Source organism: Balaenoptera physalus (genome assembly GCF_965194825.1).
Source record: "Balaenoptera physalus genome assembly, contig: HAP1_SCAFFOLD_1770, whole genome shotgun sequence".
Taxonomy (NCBI): Eukaryota; Metazoa; Chordata; class Mammalia; order Artiodactyla; family Balaenopteridae; genus Balaenoptera; species Balaenoptera physalus.
This window is the reverse complement of record NW_028125033.1, coordinates 36,445-52,580: the sequence shown is the minus strand read 5'-3', so window position 1 is coordinate 52,580 and position 16,136 is coordinate 36,445. Positions and strand designations below refer to the sequence as shown.

At 35.5% G+C, this 16,136-nt stretch overlaps 1 pseudogene across 1 annotated transcript in view; it reads left to right on the top strand.

The window, feature by feature from the left end:
• Positions 1-16,136, top strand: part of LOC309654031 (ELKS/Rab6-interacting/CAST family member 1 pseudogene) — a 63,943-nt pseudogene that overhangs the window by 15,047 nt on the left and 32,760 nt on the right. The window contains exon 3 of the transcript in view: positions 11,721-12,136. The product of the transcript in view is annotated as an ELKS/Rab6-interacting/CAST family member 1 pseudogene (transcript). The remainder of the gene's footprint in view (positions 1-11,720; positions 12,137-16,136) is intronic.

The window sequence follows — 16,136 nt, the reverse complement described above, 5'->3', positions numbered from 1 at the left end:
AGTTGTATTTTGTGGGGATTCTCAGGGAAAGATGCCATTTTAGGAAGTAGGGTGAGCGGAGAGAAATTAGGATTCTTTCCAATCTTTTCTGTTTCTTCTCTCATTCCTTCTTTCAGAGAGAAAAGATCCTATGGATAGAATTTTTGCTTCTTAAAAAAAATTCTCAAGCCTTACAGCGATACTTGGGCTCTGCTAATTAAAGTAGCTTCATAAGTAATAACTTTCTTTGAAAACACTGTCTTTATTCCTTATGGATGGAATTGAATGCACAATCATTTAGCTTTTCTTTTTTTTTTTTTTTTTAAAGTAACAACCCAATCCATTTCCACCAAAAATTTCCTTCTAGGAAAGTGGTTTTATGATCAGTGGAAAGTGTTATATGATTAATGGTTCTGTAGATATGAAAGTTATAGGCTGGATATCTGCTCCCTTTTATCATCTGTGTCATGCATCTTGTTTATAGTAAATTGAAAAAGGTACATTTAAATGACCAGTAAGGTTGAAGACACGCTCTACTACCTGGCAGTTTCATTTCTGTGTGTCTCCTTGAGAGAAACTTTTGCACATGTGCACAAGGAGACAGGTAGATGTACATGTGCTTGTCGTTACAGTGAAAAAAGTGGAAAAACATCTAACTGTTCCTTAAGTAGGTGAGTGGATAAGTTGGTATTTATTCACAAAATGGAATATGAGTACACAGTCCCTTCCTCCAAAATACTTAGGACACATGTATGTTGGAATTTAGATGTTTTTCAGATTTTGAAAGGTAATCCAGTATATAAACTGTATATTGTGTAATACTCCCATTGGGATCTGGACAATACCCAGTAATCAAACATATTAAATCTGTAGCAAAACTTAGGAATATTCATATTAAATTGGATAAATAAATGGTAAATAGCCTCATAGCAGTTGAGTCAGGTTTTTCCATTAAGCTTGGAGAAAAATGTAGTCTTTTTAAAGCTCTTTGGATTTTAGAATTTTGGATAAGGAATTGTGAAACCTGTATTATACAGTTCATAAAAGTGAATGAGCTAGAGTTATGTATATCAGTGTGGATAAATCTCAAACACGTTTTTAAAAAATTGAAGTATTGTTGACATATTATATTAGTTTCAATATTTTGCTATTGGGATACATTACAAAATGATCAACACACTGGGTCTGGTTAACATCCATCACCACACATAGTTACAAAGAACTTCTTTTTCTTGGGATGAGAACTTTTAAGATCTACTCTCTTAGCAACTTTCAAATATGTAATACAGTGTTATTAACTATAGTCACCATGCTGTACATTATATTCCCAGGACTTATTTATTTTTATAACTGGAAGTTTGTACCTTTTGACTCCCTTTACCCATTTCACCCACTCCCTGTCCCCCACCCCTGGCAACCACCAATCTGTTCTCTACCTGTGAGCTTGTGGTTCCGCCCCCCCCCACCCCGAAATGGTAAGATTTTATTTTTTTTATGGCTGAATAATATCCCATTGTGTATATCTATACACATATATGTATAGATATACACACCACATTTTCTTTATCCATTCATCCATTGATGGACACTTAGGTTGTTTCTATATCTTGGGTATTATAAATAATGCTGCAGTGAACATGGGGGTGTGGATATCTTTTCGAGTTAGTTATTTTTGTTTTCTTTGGATAAAAACTCAGAAGTGGAATTGCTGGATCTAATGGCAGTTCTATTTTTAATTTTTTGAGGAACCTCCATTACTGTTTCCTATAGTGGCTATACCAGTTTACATTCTCAGACACATTATGTTGAGTAACATGAGCAATTTGCAAAGAGAATCAAGAACAGATGACATCACTTCTGTGAATTTTCAATAAGCAACAGTGAGGGGTGGGGGAGAGAGAGAGAGATATCTGAAGCAAATAAGGCAAATTGTTGATGGTGATTTCCATACGTTGTTGTATATTTGAATGAGTCTCTGTAGCCCCGAGCTTCTGCTTTCTTCTCTAACCTTTTTAAGAATGCAGGGTTACAGTTGAATTAGGTGATAGAGCATAATACATGTTGGGACTGGAAGTGTTCTTAAAATCAACTAAATTATCCTTTTTTCTTTTAAGTGAAGTCATTCCTACTTGTTAAGAAATTATCTTGAATATTGATTTACTTTTCCCTTTTCTGACCTATGTCTGTTACTTTTTTCTCTTTTAATATATTTATTTTTTGTTGGAGTATAGTTTACATACAGCAAAATACATGGATCTTCCGTATCATAGTTCCATGAGTTTTGACAAATGCCAGTAGTCGTATAATGCAGTCTTACGAAGATATAGAACATTTCCATCATCCCATAAGGTTCCCTTGAGCTCCTTCCCAATCAGTATTTTCCCTGCCCCGAACACATAGATAGTGTTCTAATTCCTTTCACTTTAGATTAGTTTTGCCTGCTCTAGAACCTCCTATACATGGAACCATATAGTCTGTACTCTGTTGTGTTTGGCTTCTTTTGCTCAGTGTACTATATTTTTTTTTTAAAGTTTATTCGTGTTGTTGCATGTATCCATAGTCATCCTAATATTGAGTAGTTTTCATTGCATGGATATTGCATAATCAATTTATCCATTCTCCTGTTGATGGGGTTGTTTCCAGTTTTGGCTCTTATGAATAAAGCGGTTGTAAACATTTCTATACAGATGTGTTTGTGGCCATGTTTTTATTTCTCTTGCGGAAATATCTAGGAGTGGAATCGCTGGGTCATAGGGTAAGTGCATGTTTAACTTTCCCCTAAAAGTATGCAGTCAGCTGAAGTGAAGTGAAAGATTTTGTGGTCATAGACCTAAGTATTCAAATTGAAAATATAACGCGATGAGTAAATATGGATGTAGGAGATGAATGAAAATAATGGTAACACATGTATTTATTGGAGTTTATGTGATAAAATTGGTGAGAGTCGAGAAAACAAATGTATTTTCCTTTTAAATACCCCGTGAAGATCCCATATGGTTTTATTTCTTCTCAACATGCTGTTAAAACATGAAGCAATCTTTTGTATTGTCTGTTTACTACCTAAATTGATTTTCAAAAAAATTTTATTAATTTTTAAAGATTTCTTTTATCTACTTAACATTTTTACAGAAGCATGTGCAAAAGAGTCTTTGATATGCCTTATTTGATGGTTGCCATGGAAAAATTAAGGGATTGTATACAAAAAAAATATTTATACCTTGGTGTTTTGCTTTTGAAACAATTATGATTTTCTCCATAATAGTTTGACTTTTTATTGTTATTTTATCCCCAGATGCTTCTTTGGTTTTATTTATCAAGATTCTCTTTCTCTCTCTTTTTAATTACACTTTTTAAAGATTTGTTCCTTGTAGAGAAATGCAGTTAAATTTTATATGTTGATCTTATATGCGCCAGGCTTGCTAAACTCTTTTTTTTTTTAAATATTTAATTATTTATTTGTTTTATTTTTGGCTGCGTCAGGTCTTAGTTGCTGCACGCAGGATATTCCGTGCGGCATGCAGGATCTTTCGTTGCGGAGCGCGGGCTCCAGAGCGTGTGGGCTCTGGTGGGCTCTGTAGTTGTGGCACGTGAGCTGAGTTGCCCCGTGGCATGTGGGATGCAGAACCCACGTCCTCTGCATTAGAAGGTGGATTCTTAACCACTGGACCACCAGGGAAGTCCCTTGCTGGACTCTTAATTATACAGATATTTTGTCTGTAATTTCTTCTGAGTTTTCTTCCTACAATCTCTGTATAATGACTTTCTTGCTTTCTAATTCTTATACCTTTGGTTTCCTTCTCTTGTCGTAACTGCACTTGGTCTTAGTATCTCTAGAACAAAATACAACAGTGGACTGTTGTAGTCTATCAGTTGCCTAGTGTAGATTTGAATTTTTACAAGAAAGCCCATTATTAAAGAGGTAAGTCTTGGAAAAAAATGTGAGTAATTTGGTTGGTTTATTCTGGTTAGCTGATGTTCTTGGTATATGTTCTATGCTATTTTCTCCCCAAGACAGAATTATTTATGTAAATAATTTTGATGGGCTTCATTTCAGTTTAACACAGTTTAGTGATAGTGTGTGTGAAAACATCTTAAACAATGGCAGTGTACAGGAGTGCTTTTCTGTAAGATTGTAAGGTCATGATCTCTTTGTACTCTCCCTCAATATCAGTCTTCCTTGCCTCTTTTCTTTCTCTGGAGGAAAAGCGGGGGGGGAAAGGAAAAAGGAATTCTATAGCTTCTGGAAAGCTTTGGGCACACAGTGACTTCAGTGTTGACATGGGTCTGTGGGACACAGACATTAGCCCGTTAGCTTTATGCCAGCAGGGACCCGCCCCCCCCCCCCCCCCCCACCTCACAGTCAAGCTGCTGCCTCCGGTGTGTGTTTATTCAGCTGAATGCACTCCCAGTTGTAGCATTGCCAGGGTTAGCTCTTAACATGTTGACAGCTGATAGGTATCGCTTAACTCTTCTTTCTTTACCCTTCTTTCTTCACCCTTCTTGATTTATATACTAGTATTTCAGGGACTAAATCTGGGAATTTTGTTAACCTCATTGACGTCTGTTGCAGGTGCTTGAAACTTTTGGGTTGTAGAGCATGAAGAAAGAAGTGAGGTTGATACTTAAAATGCTGCTAGACTGAACAGTACCTTTATGGTCCCTTGTATTTAATTCTGCCTTTGCTTTGTTAGTACTGAGCATTCTCAAGTTAAACACTATGGAAATGGTTACTATAGGATCCCTCTGCTGGTTGATTTTACTTTTAAGGTTAAAAAAATTTTTATTTTGATGTTATTTTTTAATGGAATGACGTCTTCAATCCTGACATTGCTTAGGATGATATTTTTACTACTGTAATATCTGGTTTGGGATATTATCTTTTCTTCTTTCTGTACTTTTCTTCCTCCACCCATTCCTTCCTCTCTATTTCTGCCTTTTGTTCAGTTTGAGAGTCAGACAGGCTTTCTAGAGGAGGTAATGCCTGATCTAAGGATGAAAGGACAGGTAGGATTTAGCTGGGAGTGAAAGTGAGGGAACGGGTAGAGGATATTCTTTATTTATATTTATTTAATTTATTTATTTAACATCTTTATTGGAGTGTAATTGCTTTACAATGGTGTGTTAGTTTTCTGCTTTATAACGAAGTGAATCAGTTATACATATACATATACTCTTTAAGTAGAGGTTAAGGGGTAAGTAAATGGTATGGGAGTTTGGGTAACTGAAAGCTATTTGGAATTTCTAGAACTTGTACTAAAATCAGTTTATTGTCACTTGAGTTGTTGTCTTGATGAGCACACAATAATAGAATGTATTATGACCTCGGGACTTCCCCATTTTGATAGTATTTTTGTTTATTCTTTAATTTCTCCTCTGGGTTATGCTGGCATAAAGGCAGATGTTCTTTTTTCTCTCCTGGATTCAGTAGCAGAGAGTAGCTGCTAGGAATCTGGAATAATTGCTTGTTCATTTTCTTGACTCTGACATCTGTTTTAGAGGAGAATAAGCTCAAAGTAGCATTCATTTAAACAATTTAATCTATCCATTTGAATGCTGGTATGGTTGTTTCTTGCATTGTAGTATGTCTCTTGCTGGTGTTTATTTAGATCAGTCTGAGAACTTGGTTTTGGTTTAATATTTGAGAGTTTACAGTGTGCTTTGCTGCACAGAAAATAAATCCTTGTCAGCAACGGAAAGAATACTAGACTAATGATCAGACGAAATGAACTACCTAGAGGCTCTTGCTTTGTCTCAGTCTTGGAGGTTGAGACTCATTAAAAAACGTTGAGTTTCTTCTAAAATGATAGAAATTAGAATACTTTCTTTTCATATTAAAGATTCATGAATCCAAATCATAGTGATCTTATAGAATCTGAACTTCATTCGAATATGTTGCATATATAATAAGTGCTTTTATGTGTCCCATTTCTCGTTGTTGAATATTCTTAATTTAAAATTTATAATAAGGTATAGTGCTGGTGTGTGAGTGTGTATATATAGCTATTAAGTTTTACCACTTTGTAAGCTCTGTTTTTGGATAAGAACTCTATCCTACACTTTTGGTGTATGTTGTATATAGTATTAAAAGTATAAAAGATTCTTGTTGACAGTTAATTATTTGAAAATGCTTCTCTTCACTTCAGATCAAACACAAATAAATCCAGAGTGTATAATTAACATTTTTTTAAAAATTAGGATTGCATTTAGTATTTTGACCAATTTGTATTTGAGATAGAATTTTTTGTGTGTTAGCTGGTAAGGAACTAATTGTTACAGAATAAGAGTAATTCTCTCTGTTATAGGGGAAAGATATAATTTTCCAGGGACTTGATTTGCGTCTACTATCCAGTAGCCATTTACTTTCAAAATAATGCGTGAAAATTTGTTTTTGTCAATCTTTCATCAAAAATTTATTGAGCACTTACTATACCAAACACTGTGCCGTGCCCTAGAGTAACAAGATGAAAGTCCCAAGTTCTAGAAAGTTTTTCTTGAAGACAGATACAAAGAAAGAAATTGCAGATTGGGCTGGTAAGTGCTCTTCTTAGGGACACATACGGTACAGCACAGATCAGAACATCACAGAGCCTGAGGATCGACTTGGGTGATGTTAGTAAGAATTATTATAAACTCTTTTGCATCTTGCATTGATAAAGTTTCCTCAATGTATGTATTTACATGTTTCAGAAAAAAAATCGTTCTTAATTTAACATAATAGGATGCAGTACTGGTATTTTTTCTAATGGTTATCTTGACAAGTAGTGCATTGAACTCTCTGGGATACAGTATAATGTTTGTGATGATGACCATTTTCATGTATCCATAATATTCTTTTTCTGTAACTAAAAATAGCTCTAGACTCCTTGGTTCTGTCATTTTAGAAATCAGGATAAACTGGATCAAAGCGTTCTCTTGTTCAGAGAAACTAATGGAAGTTTTGCCTCAGAAGAGCTTCTGATATTTGTCTAAAATATATGAAGCATTGTTGTGATGTTTTGTTGTTTTTGAGATGTATTTTTCTAAAAAATGATCATAAACCCTATCAGGGATTTAAGAATTTTCATTACTATTGTTCACAACATCCTACCATTTCATTGAGATACAGCTTGGTGTAATTTTAGTACAATCCTTGGACTAAATTTGAAGCAGTTATTTTTCCAGTCTTCCAGCTCAAGCTGAGTGTTAGAGTGAGCAGAAGTAGACTAGTGAGTGTTGATGTACAATTTGGAATGTGAAAAGTGTGAGATCATTTTGGAGAGTGTCATAAGCAGAATTGCCAAATAGAAATTTTCCTAATATCTGACAACTGAGATTGTCCTGCTAAATTCAGCATGTGTTTTTGGTCGGTCATGGTAAATGTCTGTGATATGTGCAGATATGCTCCCTTTATCTTCAGTATGAATGTGCTAGAGAAAGAGCAGCCTGGCTTATTGCCTGCTGCTTCTTTCTTCTCCCAGGGGAGTTGGCAGGAATTTTAATAAAGTGAATCTAGCTTGACTGTAGCCTAAAGAAGGGGTGCTGATTCCCATTTCAATGGAGAAAATTGCTGTGTAGCCTTCTCGGCTACCAGTCAGAGCATCATTTTAATTCTGTATTCTAGTAAAATGGGTGCAAGCAGAGCTGAAGAAGCAGAGCTGAAGAAGCAGGGCACATTAGTCATTGTATTTTCTTTCTTCACCAAAACAGTGCTTGCCATACTAGTATAATCACAAGTGCTAAAGTGTATGTGAGACTGTTAGCTGTCGTCAACATCTGTTTCTCCTGATTTGAATGAATTTGGTGATGAGTGTCCAGAAAAGGAGGGACAGTTGTACCTAGAAATCAGTTTCATTGTTGAATTTAACTTCTGATATTTCCCTGTGGGATAAACTTGCTCAGAATTTATTTGGATTTTTTGACTTCCAAAGGTAAAGAATGAAACTGGAGGTTGATTCTAGGCTTCAGAGAATTAGCAATTTGACACATCTTTTTATTAAGGATTTTGAACTCCAGCAACTGTTGAGAATCTTTACAGCATGATGCGGGTAGTTAAATTTATTTAAAGAATCATATTCATGAATTCAAATACCTGATAATTTTATTGTAAATTTATTTTTCGTAAGAAAAAGCCAGTGCTTTTCGCGAGTTTGAAGACTGCCATAATTGAAAGTTCACTACTTGCTAAGCATAATACCAAAACCAGAAACTGTAAAAGAAGAGGTTCTTATCTTTGCACTAAAAAAATTCTGTATTTAAGTTGCCATAAACTATGTTAAAAGAAAAATGACAGATTTGGAAATATATTTGTAACATGCACAGCAGGCAAAAGGTTGTTTTCCAAATATAAAAAGATCTTAAAGTGGATTAGGAGAAAGGTTAAATGTCCCCAAAACAAAATGAGCAAAGAACAAGAACAGATGAGTCACAAAGGAAGGAATACAAAGCGCCTGTAGATACGTGAATAGATATTCAGTCTTACTTGTAATCAAAGAAAAGCCCAAAAAAGAAAGAGAAGAAAGAAAATACCCGGTTGTCAAAGGTATAGGAAAGTGCTCAGACATCGTTTGGTGGGAGTTTAAATCTGTACAGACCCTTTTAGAGATAATTTGTTGTGTGTATTAAAATCATAACTGCATACCCTCTGATCCAGGAATTCCACCTTTCAGAATTTATCTCCAGGAAAAATTTGGATAAATGTGCAGAGATACACATGTGAAGGTACCTGTTATAATAGTGGAAAATGAGAACCAAACTAAATATTTATCAATAGTTGTAAGTAAATTATTTAATATCAACACGTTGGAATTCTGTGGCAGGCATATTTTTTCCCCAGTGTTTAAAATCGTTGTAAAATACAGCTTACATTCACCATGTTAAATTTACCATCTTAAGCAATTTTCAGGTGTACAGTTCATAAGGTACATTCATACTGTTGTGCAGCCATCACCACCATCCATCTCCACAACTCTTCATCCTGTAAAACTGAATCTCTGCACCCATCAAACAGTCACTCCCTGTCTCCCGTCTCCCGTCTCCCCAGCCCCTGGCAACCACTCTTGTGCTTCCTGTCTCTGTGAGGTAGACTGCTCTAGGGACCTCATGTAAGTGGACTCGTGTAATATTTGTCTTTTGTGACGGGCTTATTTCATTTGGCATAGTGTCCATCCATGTGGCAGCGTGTGTCAGCATTTCCTTCCTTTTTGAGGCTGAAAAATATCATTAGGCATTTTTTTTAATTTAATTTTTGGGTGGGTAGTACATACATTTAGTTCAAATTCAAGAGGAGGGTTAGGAGGAGAGAAAGATGGGAAGTGGCTGGGAAGTGACTGCAGATGTATATGGGTTTTCTCTTAAGGGGTGATGGAAGTGTTCTAGAATTAGATAGTAGTGATCAATGTATAACTTTTAATATGCTGAAAACTGCTGACTTACACACTTTAAACCGGTGAACTTTATGGTATGTGTGAATTATGTCTCAATAAAGCTATTATTAAAAAATTTTCAATGTCAGTTACACTTCAGTTAAAAAAATTTTTATGCGGAATAGAATAAAGTTTCTTACATGTTGTCCCCCAGTGATTTCAGTTCGTTCCTCCCTTCTTCCCTTCTTGCCTTCCTCCGTTCCCCCAAATAACCATTAATTATTTCTTGTGTAACATTACAGAAGTATTTTTATTTCTTATGATATTTTTTATTTATAGTAAATAGTAAATATTTATTGTTCCCTCCCTTTTAACCAAAGTGGTAGCGAATTGAACACAGCCAAGCAGGCATCTCTGAAGTCTTTTCTCTTATTTTTAAAGGTAAAAATGCCCCTTTTTATTGATTACTTGCTTACTGTAGGGGATTTAGATAGTACAAAAAAGTATGAAGAAAAATGTAAAATCTACCCATACCGACACTGGTAATTGTTTGCATCCTTTTAGACTTTTCTCTGCATGTTTATACTTTTTAAAAATTAGAATCGTGATCATCCTATACTTGCTATTATATATCTGCTTTTTTACTCTTAATATGTTGTAACTGTAGTTTTTATCAGTAAATATAAATCTACATTTAAAAAAATTGATGCATAGTATTAAACTGGGTGGACATTTCTCATTTACTTAACTCATCACCTATTAATATCCATTTAGGTTGTTTCTAATTTTGTCGCTGGTGTAAACAACAGTGAGCGTCTTTGTACACTTGCCAGATCGTTTCCTTGAGATATTTACTGCTGTTTTGCAGTTTGCCAAAAATTTTAAACAATGTACGTTTTAACATATATGCCACAAAGATTTCAATGATATTATTAGCTCTGCGAAAAAATGGTGCAGGCATTTATATCCTCACTTTAAATATGAGGAATCTGAAACCCAGAAAGATGGCAATGTGTTCCAAATTAGGTTGCTCTTTAGTGTGAGAGCTGGAACTAAAACTCCTGTCTTCTGATTGTGGGTTAGTTTCCTTCCACTGTGGCACACTGCCAGACCTTGAATACAAAGGGTGATTTTCTATTGTTGCTTCTTCATTTCTAAAAACATGATTCTTGATGTAACTTCCTTTTAGGTTCTTTGTATAATGTTCTAGAATTTATCCATTCAGATTAAAGGTTCATATACCTTCGTTAGGGATACAGGCTAAAGATATACCCTCTGGAACATTTTACTAGCTTATCTGCTAGACTAACATTTTCATGTAATTACTCAAATTACTCACTTATATTGTTATCTTCTTCTGTATAAATAGCACACACAGCCTCAGTTTTTTGTGTTTTGTTTTTTGTTTTTAAAGCTTCAAGTTATCTAATTACCTTTGGGTACTAGCTTCAGTGGGCTGCGAGAATTGCTTTAATTCGAATGCCAGCTCTATTACTTACTGTGTGATCTTGGGGTGAGTTATTTAAGTCTCTGTATGCCTGGTGTCATCATCAATAAAATTCAAATAATAGTAGGGGTGAGATGTGACAGGGTGAAAGAGTGTCATGGACATATATACACTACCAAATGTAAAATAGATAGCTGGTGGGAAGCAGCCACATAGCACAGGGAGATCAGCTCGGTGCTATGTGACTGCCTGGGGGGGGTGGGATGGGGAGGGTGGGAGGGAGGGAGATGCGGGAGGGAGGAGATATGGGAACTTGTGTATATGTGTAGCTGATTCACTTTGTTATAAAGCAGAAACTAACACACCATTGTGAAGCAATTATACTTCAATACAGATGTTTAAAAAAAAAAAAGAAATGAAAAAAAAATAGTACATGTGTTATAGTGAGGATTAAATAAATTAACACATAAGGAGTGCTAAGCACATTCTGGCATGCACTCATATGTTTATTATTTAATGTGCTAACTTAATTGTAAAGCACTTAAAAGTCATTTTGTATTTTGACATCCTTTGTGTTTTTTGGTGAAATTTTTTGTATGATGTGTCCGTATTCCTATAGGTTTCTCCTGCCTTTCCCCACTCCTCACCTTCAGTTCCGTGTAATACCTTGTGTTAATCTTGAACAGTGTCTTTATTTAGTCAAGCAAAGTGAGGAGCTGCCAGACTTACCTTGTTTCCTGTTGGTAATAAACACAAATTAAATTACTGACATTTTACAGATTATCTCAATCAGTTTTAAAGACAGTGTAAAACAGAATAATGTGAATCCTCATTTGCTAAATGCAGGGTTCTGAGAGCTGTGGTAGCTGCTTTCTCATTCCCCGTAGTCTGCTTTGTTTCTGCTACTTGAGGAGGAAAGCTCATTTGGGTTTTCTTTTTTGTCTTTATACCAGCACATGCAAATGACAGTCCAGGCTCTCCAGGATGAATTGCGGATCCAGAGGGACCTGAACCAGCTGTTTCAACAGGATAGTAACAGTAGGACTGGTGAGCCTTGCGTGGCAGAGCTGACAGAGGAGAACTTTCAGAGGCTGCACACTGAGCATGAGCGGCAGGCCAAGGAGCTGTTCCTCCTTCGAAAGACTCTGGAGGAGATGGAGCTGCGGATTGAGACTCAGAAGCAAACCCTGAACGCTCGGGACGAATCCACAAGAAGCTTCTGGAGATGTTGCAGAGCAAGGGGCTTTCTGCTAAGGCTACTGAGGAGGACCATGAGAGAACAAGGAGGCTGGCAGAGGCAGAGATGCATGTCCACCGCCTCGAAAGCCTTTTGGAGCAGAAGGAAAAAGAGAACGCTCTGTTGAGAGAGGTGAGTGGCCACTTTCTCAGTTGTTATGACTGTCTTTTTTTCCTGATTAGTCAGCATTTTGACTTAGATAAATTTATATGCTCTCCTGAGCTAGTGCAAGGGAATTTCTTCTTTCTTACCTAAGTTCTGCACTGATTTCTGTTCTGATTTGCTGTCTTGTATGAGATGACATTGGCTGGCATGTATACTGGTTTAATACCTTTCTGGGGTTTTTTTCCCCCCTCCTGATTTCTGTAGACTCATTTTGTTGCTAGAGGGGCACAGAATTTTCTTGATTTGTTCCTCATGTATTGATTTGTTCATAGAGACACACACAACAAAACCAGAATTAAAGTAGCTAACTACTGCTCAATTTTAAAATATTAATAATTGAAAGTAAGCGATTCCCTCAGTTTCGGTGTGCTTATAAAGTCCTAGGCAGCAGTAATGGATGTTTGCCCTGTGGTTTCCATGGAAACTGTTGCCTTGCTGTAAAAGATAGGTGATAAAAATTATTTGCTGCCCTGGAGGCACAGCTAGAGGGAATGATACAGAGGTATGCTGTCACTTATTTTTAGAGAGGAAACTCAGACTTTAGCTGACCACTGTGTCTACTGATAATTTTTCACTTTTCTATGTAATGCTTCATTTTAAGAAAGCTTAAGTGAAGAATTCATCTTACATTGAATTAAAAAAAAATGACAGCTCTACTTCTCTATATGAGGTCAGAGTCTTCAGATAATTTTCACATTTGGATAGGGGGAAAAAAAATCTCAGAACTATTTCAGTGCCAGTCTGAATAATCCCTTTTTAAATGAAGGGTGAGAAAGGCGGTTAAAAGCAGCAAAACAGCGACTTCCCCTGATGATGGCGGCGGTCTGTATCTGCTCTCTGCAATATGGTAGCCACTGGCTGCGTGTGACTGTTGAGCAGTTGAAATGTGGTTAGTGTGACTGAGGAACTGAAATTTAAATTTCATTTAAATATAACTAATTTAAAATTAAATTCAATTAATCAAATTTAAATTTAAGTATCTCAGTGTAGGTAGTGGCTACTGTATTGGGTAGTGCAGCGATGCATAATGCATGATGCGGGTAATGTTACCCGCTTTTCTTAATAATTTGTCTTGAACATCTTTCTTTGTCAGTACATGTAGAGTTTTGTAATTTCAGTTGAATTTATAATGTTCTGTTGCATTTATTTATACTTCTTACTGTTGAAAATTTAGACTGCTGTTAATTTTTCATTATTATAAAACTGTGCTGCACAGAATATCCCTAACCATATATCCCTGTACATTAATTGTTGTCTTTAGCATAAATTTCCAGAAATGAATTTGCTCAGGGTGTGTACGTTTTCAAAACTCTGAATATCAGTCTTGTCTCCCAGAGTGATTGGACCAGTTTATCCTCCCAGAAGCATATACTGTATTTTTACGGTTAATCTGCAGCTATGTATGTTACAATCTTCAAATTACTGGACTGTATTGTTTTAGAAAATTTTCTATCAACTGCTGTGTTGTAGGCACCATCCTGAGTTTCTTTCAGTTTACTTAAAGAGTTTATATTTTAATGAGGTAACCTGGAGCCTGGCCATAGAATATTGTAAGAGAAGGTGTAATCATCTCAAATAGCATGCAGCATGAAAACCCTACCAGCATCGTGATGAACTTTGAATGTTACGTTTTTACTCCTTCTGTTCTGAATATTTCAACCTGTGCCCATTTATTTTTGAGTTTTGGAGTTAATAAATAGTGAATAGTTAAGGATATGAAAAGCCACAGTGTTATTCTGGCAGAGAACAACCAGCAATATGGTGAATTTGAACAAGTAGTAGGAAAAAACATGAATTTAAGACTAATTTTGAAGTAACAAGCTCTACAAATATTAAGTCCCACTTCTGAACATAATGTGGAAAGAAATATAGGCCTTGTTAGTTGTATCAATACACAATTCCAGTTGCCATTAATAATGTAGTGTCATCTTACAGGAAACACAGTCCTATGGATTAAAATTATTTAAGAGCAAGTAGAAGTGATTGCTTCAGGAACACATGTTTAGAATGCTGGTTCTCCTTTCTTTTTCTCCTACTTGCCTTCAAGACTTAGCTCAAATTTCAGTTCTTCTGTGAAGTCTTCCTTGTGCAGCTCTATACATATATGTAGATGAGCCAGTAATATTATAGTATACTTCCATGTGTGTTTCTTCATTGTTCACTTAATTTTTTGTACCAAGGATGTAGATATATATATATATATATATATATATATATATATATATATATATATATATATATATATATATATATATATATGAAATTTTATCTTGTCAGTGTCTTAACAAATGCACAGTGGGTACTCAAGAAATGTTGGTTGAATAAGTTGAAATGTAGGGAAAGAAGTTTAAGCCTGGAGCTTACAGAAAGAAGGATAGCTTTTCCAATTCTTTTTTCTCCAGTGTGACCACTGGATACTAAAACCTAACGAAGGTTAGAAAACAGACTAAAACCCCAAACCAGTTTTGCTTATGAGTTTAGGTATAGAAGTTATAAATAAGATATTGGCAGATAAAATCAGCATTATGATAAAAGGATAATATTCTGACCAAAAGGAGTTTATTCTAGGAATCCAGAATGGCTCAATATGTCATTCACAGTTATAATTTGTAATAGGTGAAAGGAAAAGATAACCTCGTAGTGTTTGATAGCTATCTCAGAGACATTAGATAAAATGTTAGACACTTTGAAAACTAAACCAAATGAACTAAAAATAAGAATTGAATGATACCTTTATAGCATGATTTAAATAAAACAATTCAGTAAATGTGTATTATAAACATATTTTAAACTAGTAGCCAGAATTGCGCTTACTCTGACATATACTAAGACGCATCCATTAAAGTTAGGGAGAGGCAAAGATACTGTTCATCAGTATTTACATTATTCTGGAAGTGTTAGGCAGTGCTGTTAGATAAGGAAAATGGAATAAATAATATCAGTAACGGTAATGGAAAGGATAGGGCTAAATTTTCATTACAATGTAGATGGGAACATTAATATAAAGATGCTGCTTTCCCCCAACTCTGTGAATTTAGTGTAATCCCAATAGGAATATTCTTGACACGTGCCCAAATGATGTTGCAGTTTCTTTGCAGGAAGAACAGTGCGGGAACACTTGTTTAAGCAGCTCATGATATATGTGTTTCAAACCCAGTGATATTAAAATCTGTGGTACTGGCACAGTAATAGATAGCTAGATTGATGAGACAGAATAGAACCCAGAAATAATATAGTTTTAAGCATATGATACATGTTTGGGAATAATCGCCATCTATTTGGAAAACAGTACATAGTTACATCAAATTAAGTTCTAGATGAAATAAAGAGCTACTTGTTAAAAAATAACAACACTAGAAGAGAATGTAAGAAAAAGGTTTTAATACAATCTTGAGACAGGAAAGAATCTTTTATTGCCATAGCAGGAGGCTTAAACAATTAAATTTGTGTATGTTAGAAAATACAGGTAACAGAAGCTAAAATGGTAATTTGGAGTAAAGCTTTGTAACATGTGGCTTGACTGTTTCGTTTCCAGAGTGACAAGGTGCTAGAGGCACTCGGCACAGCCTTTCTTTGCTCATTACTCAACAAACATCCATTGAGCTTCTAGAATGTATGTGACCCTGGGATACACGCTGGGTATACATTTTTCATGTCAGAACACATGGTCTGTGCCCTCCTAGAACTTAAAAATCTGGTGAGAGACAATAAACATAATTATGAGAGGAAATAAATTAGTTGAGTCTAATTAGGTTGGGAGAGGGGATAAACAGGGTAAGCATCTTTGAGGAGGTGCCCTTTAAGGGAGATGTGAAGAAAGTTGAAACAGTCTTGCTGAGCATTTGGGTAAAATCATTTCATGAAGAAGGTTAACAGTTTCAAAGGCCGGATGAGAAGTTTTCAGGAGACAGCAAGGAGACTAGAGGACAAAAGCATATTGTCTAAGGGGAAAACAGGCATGAGATGA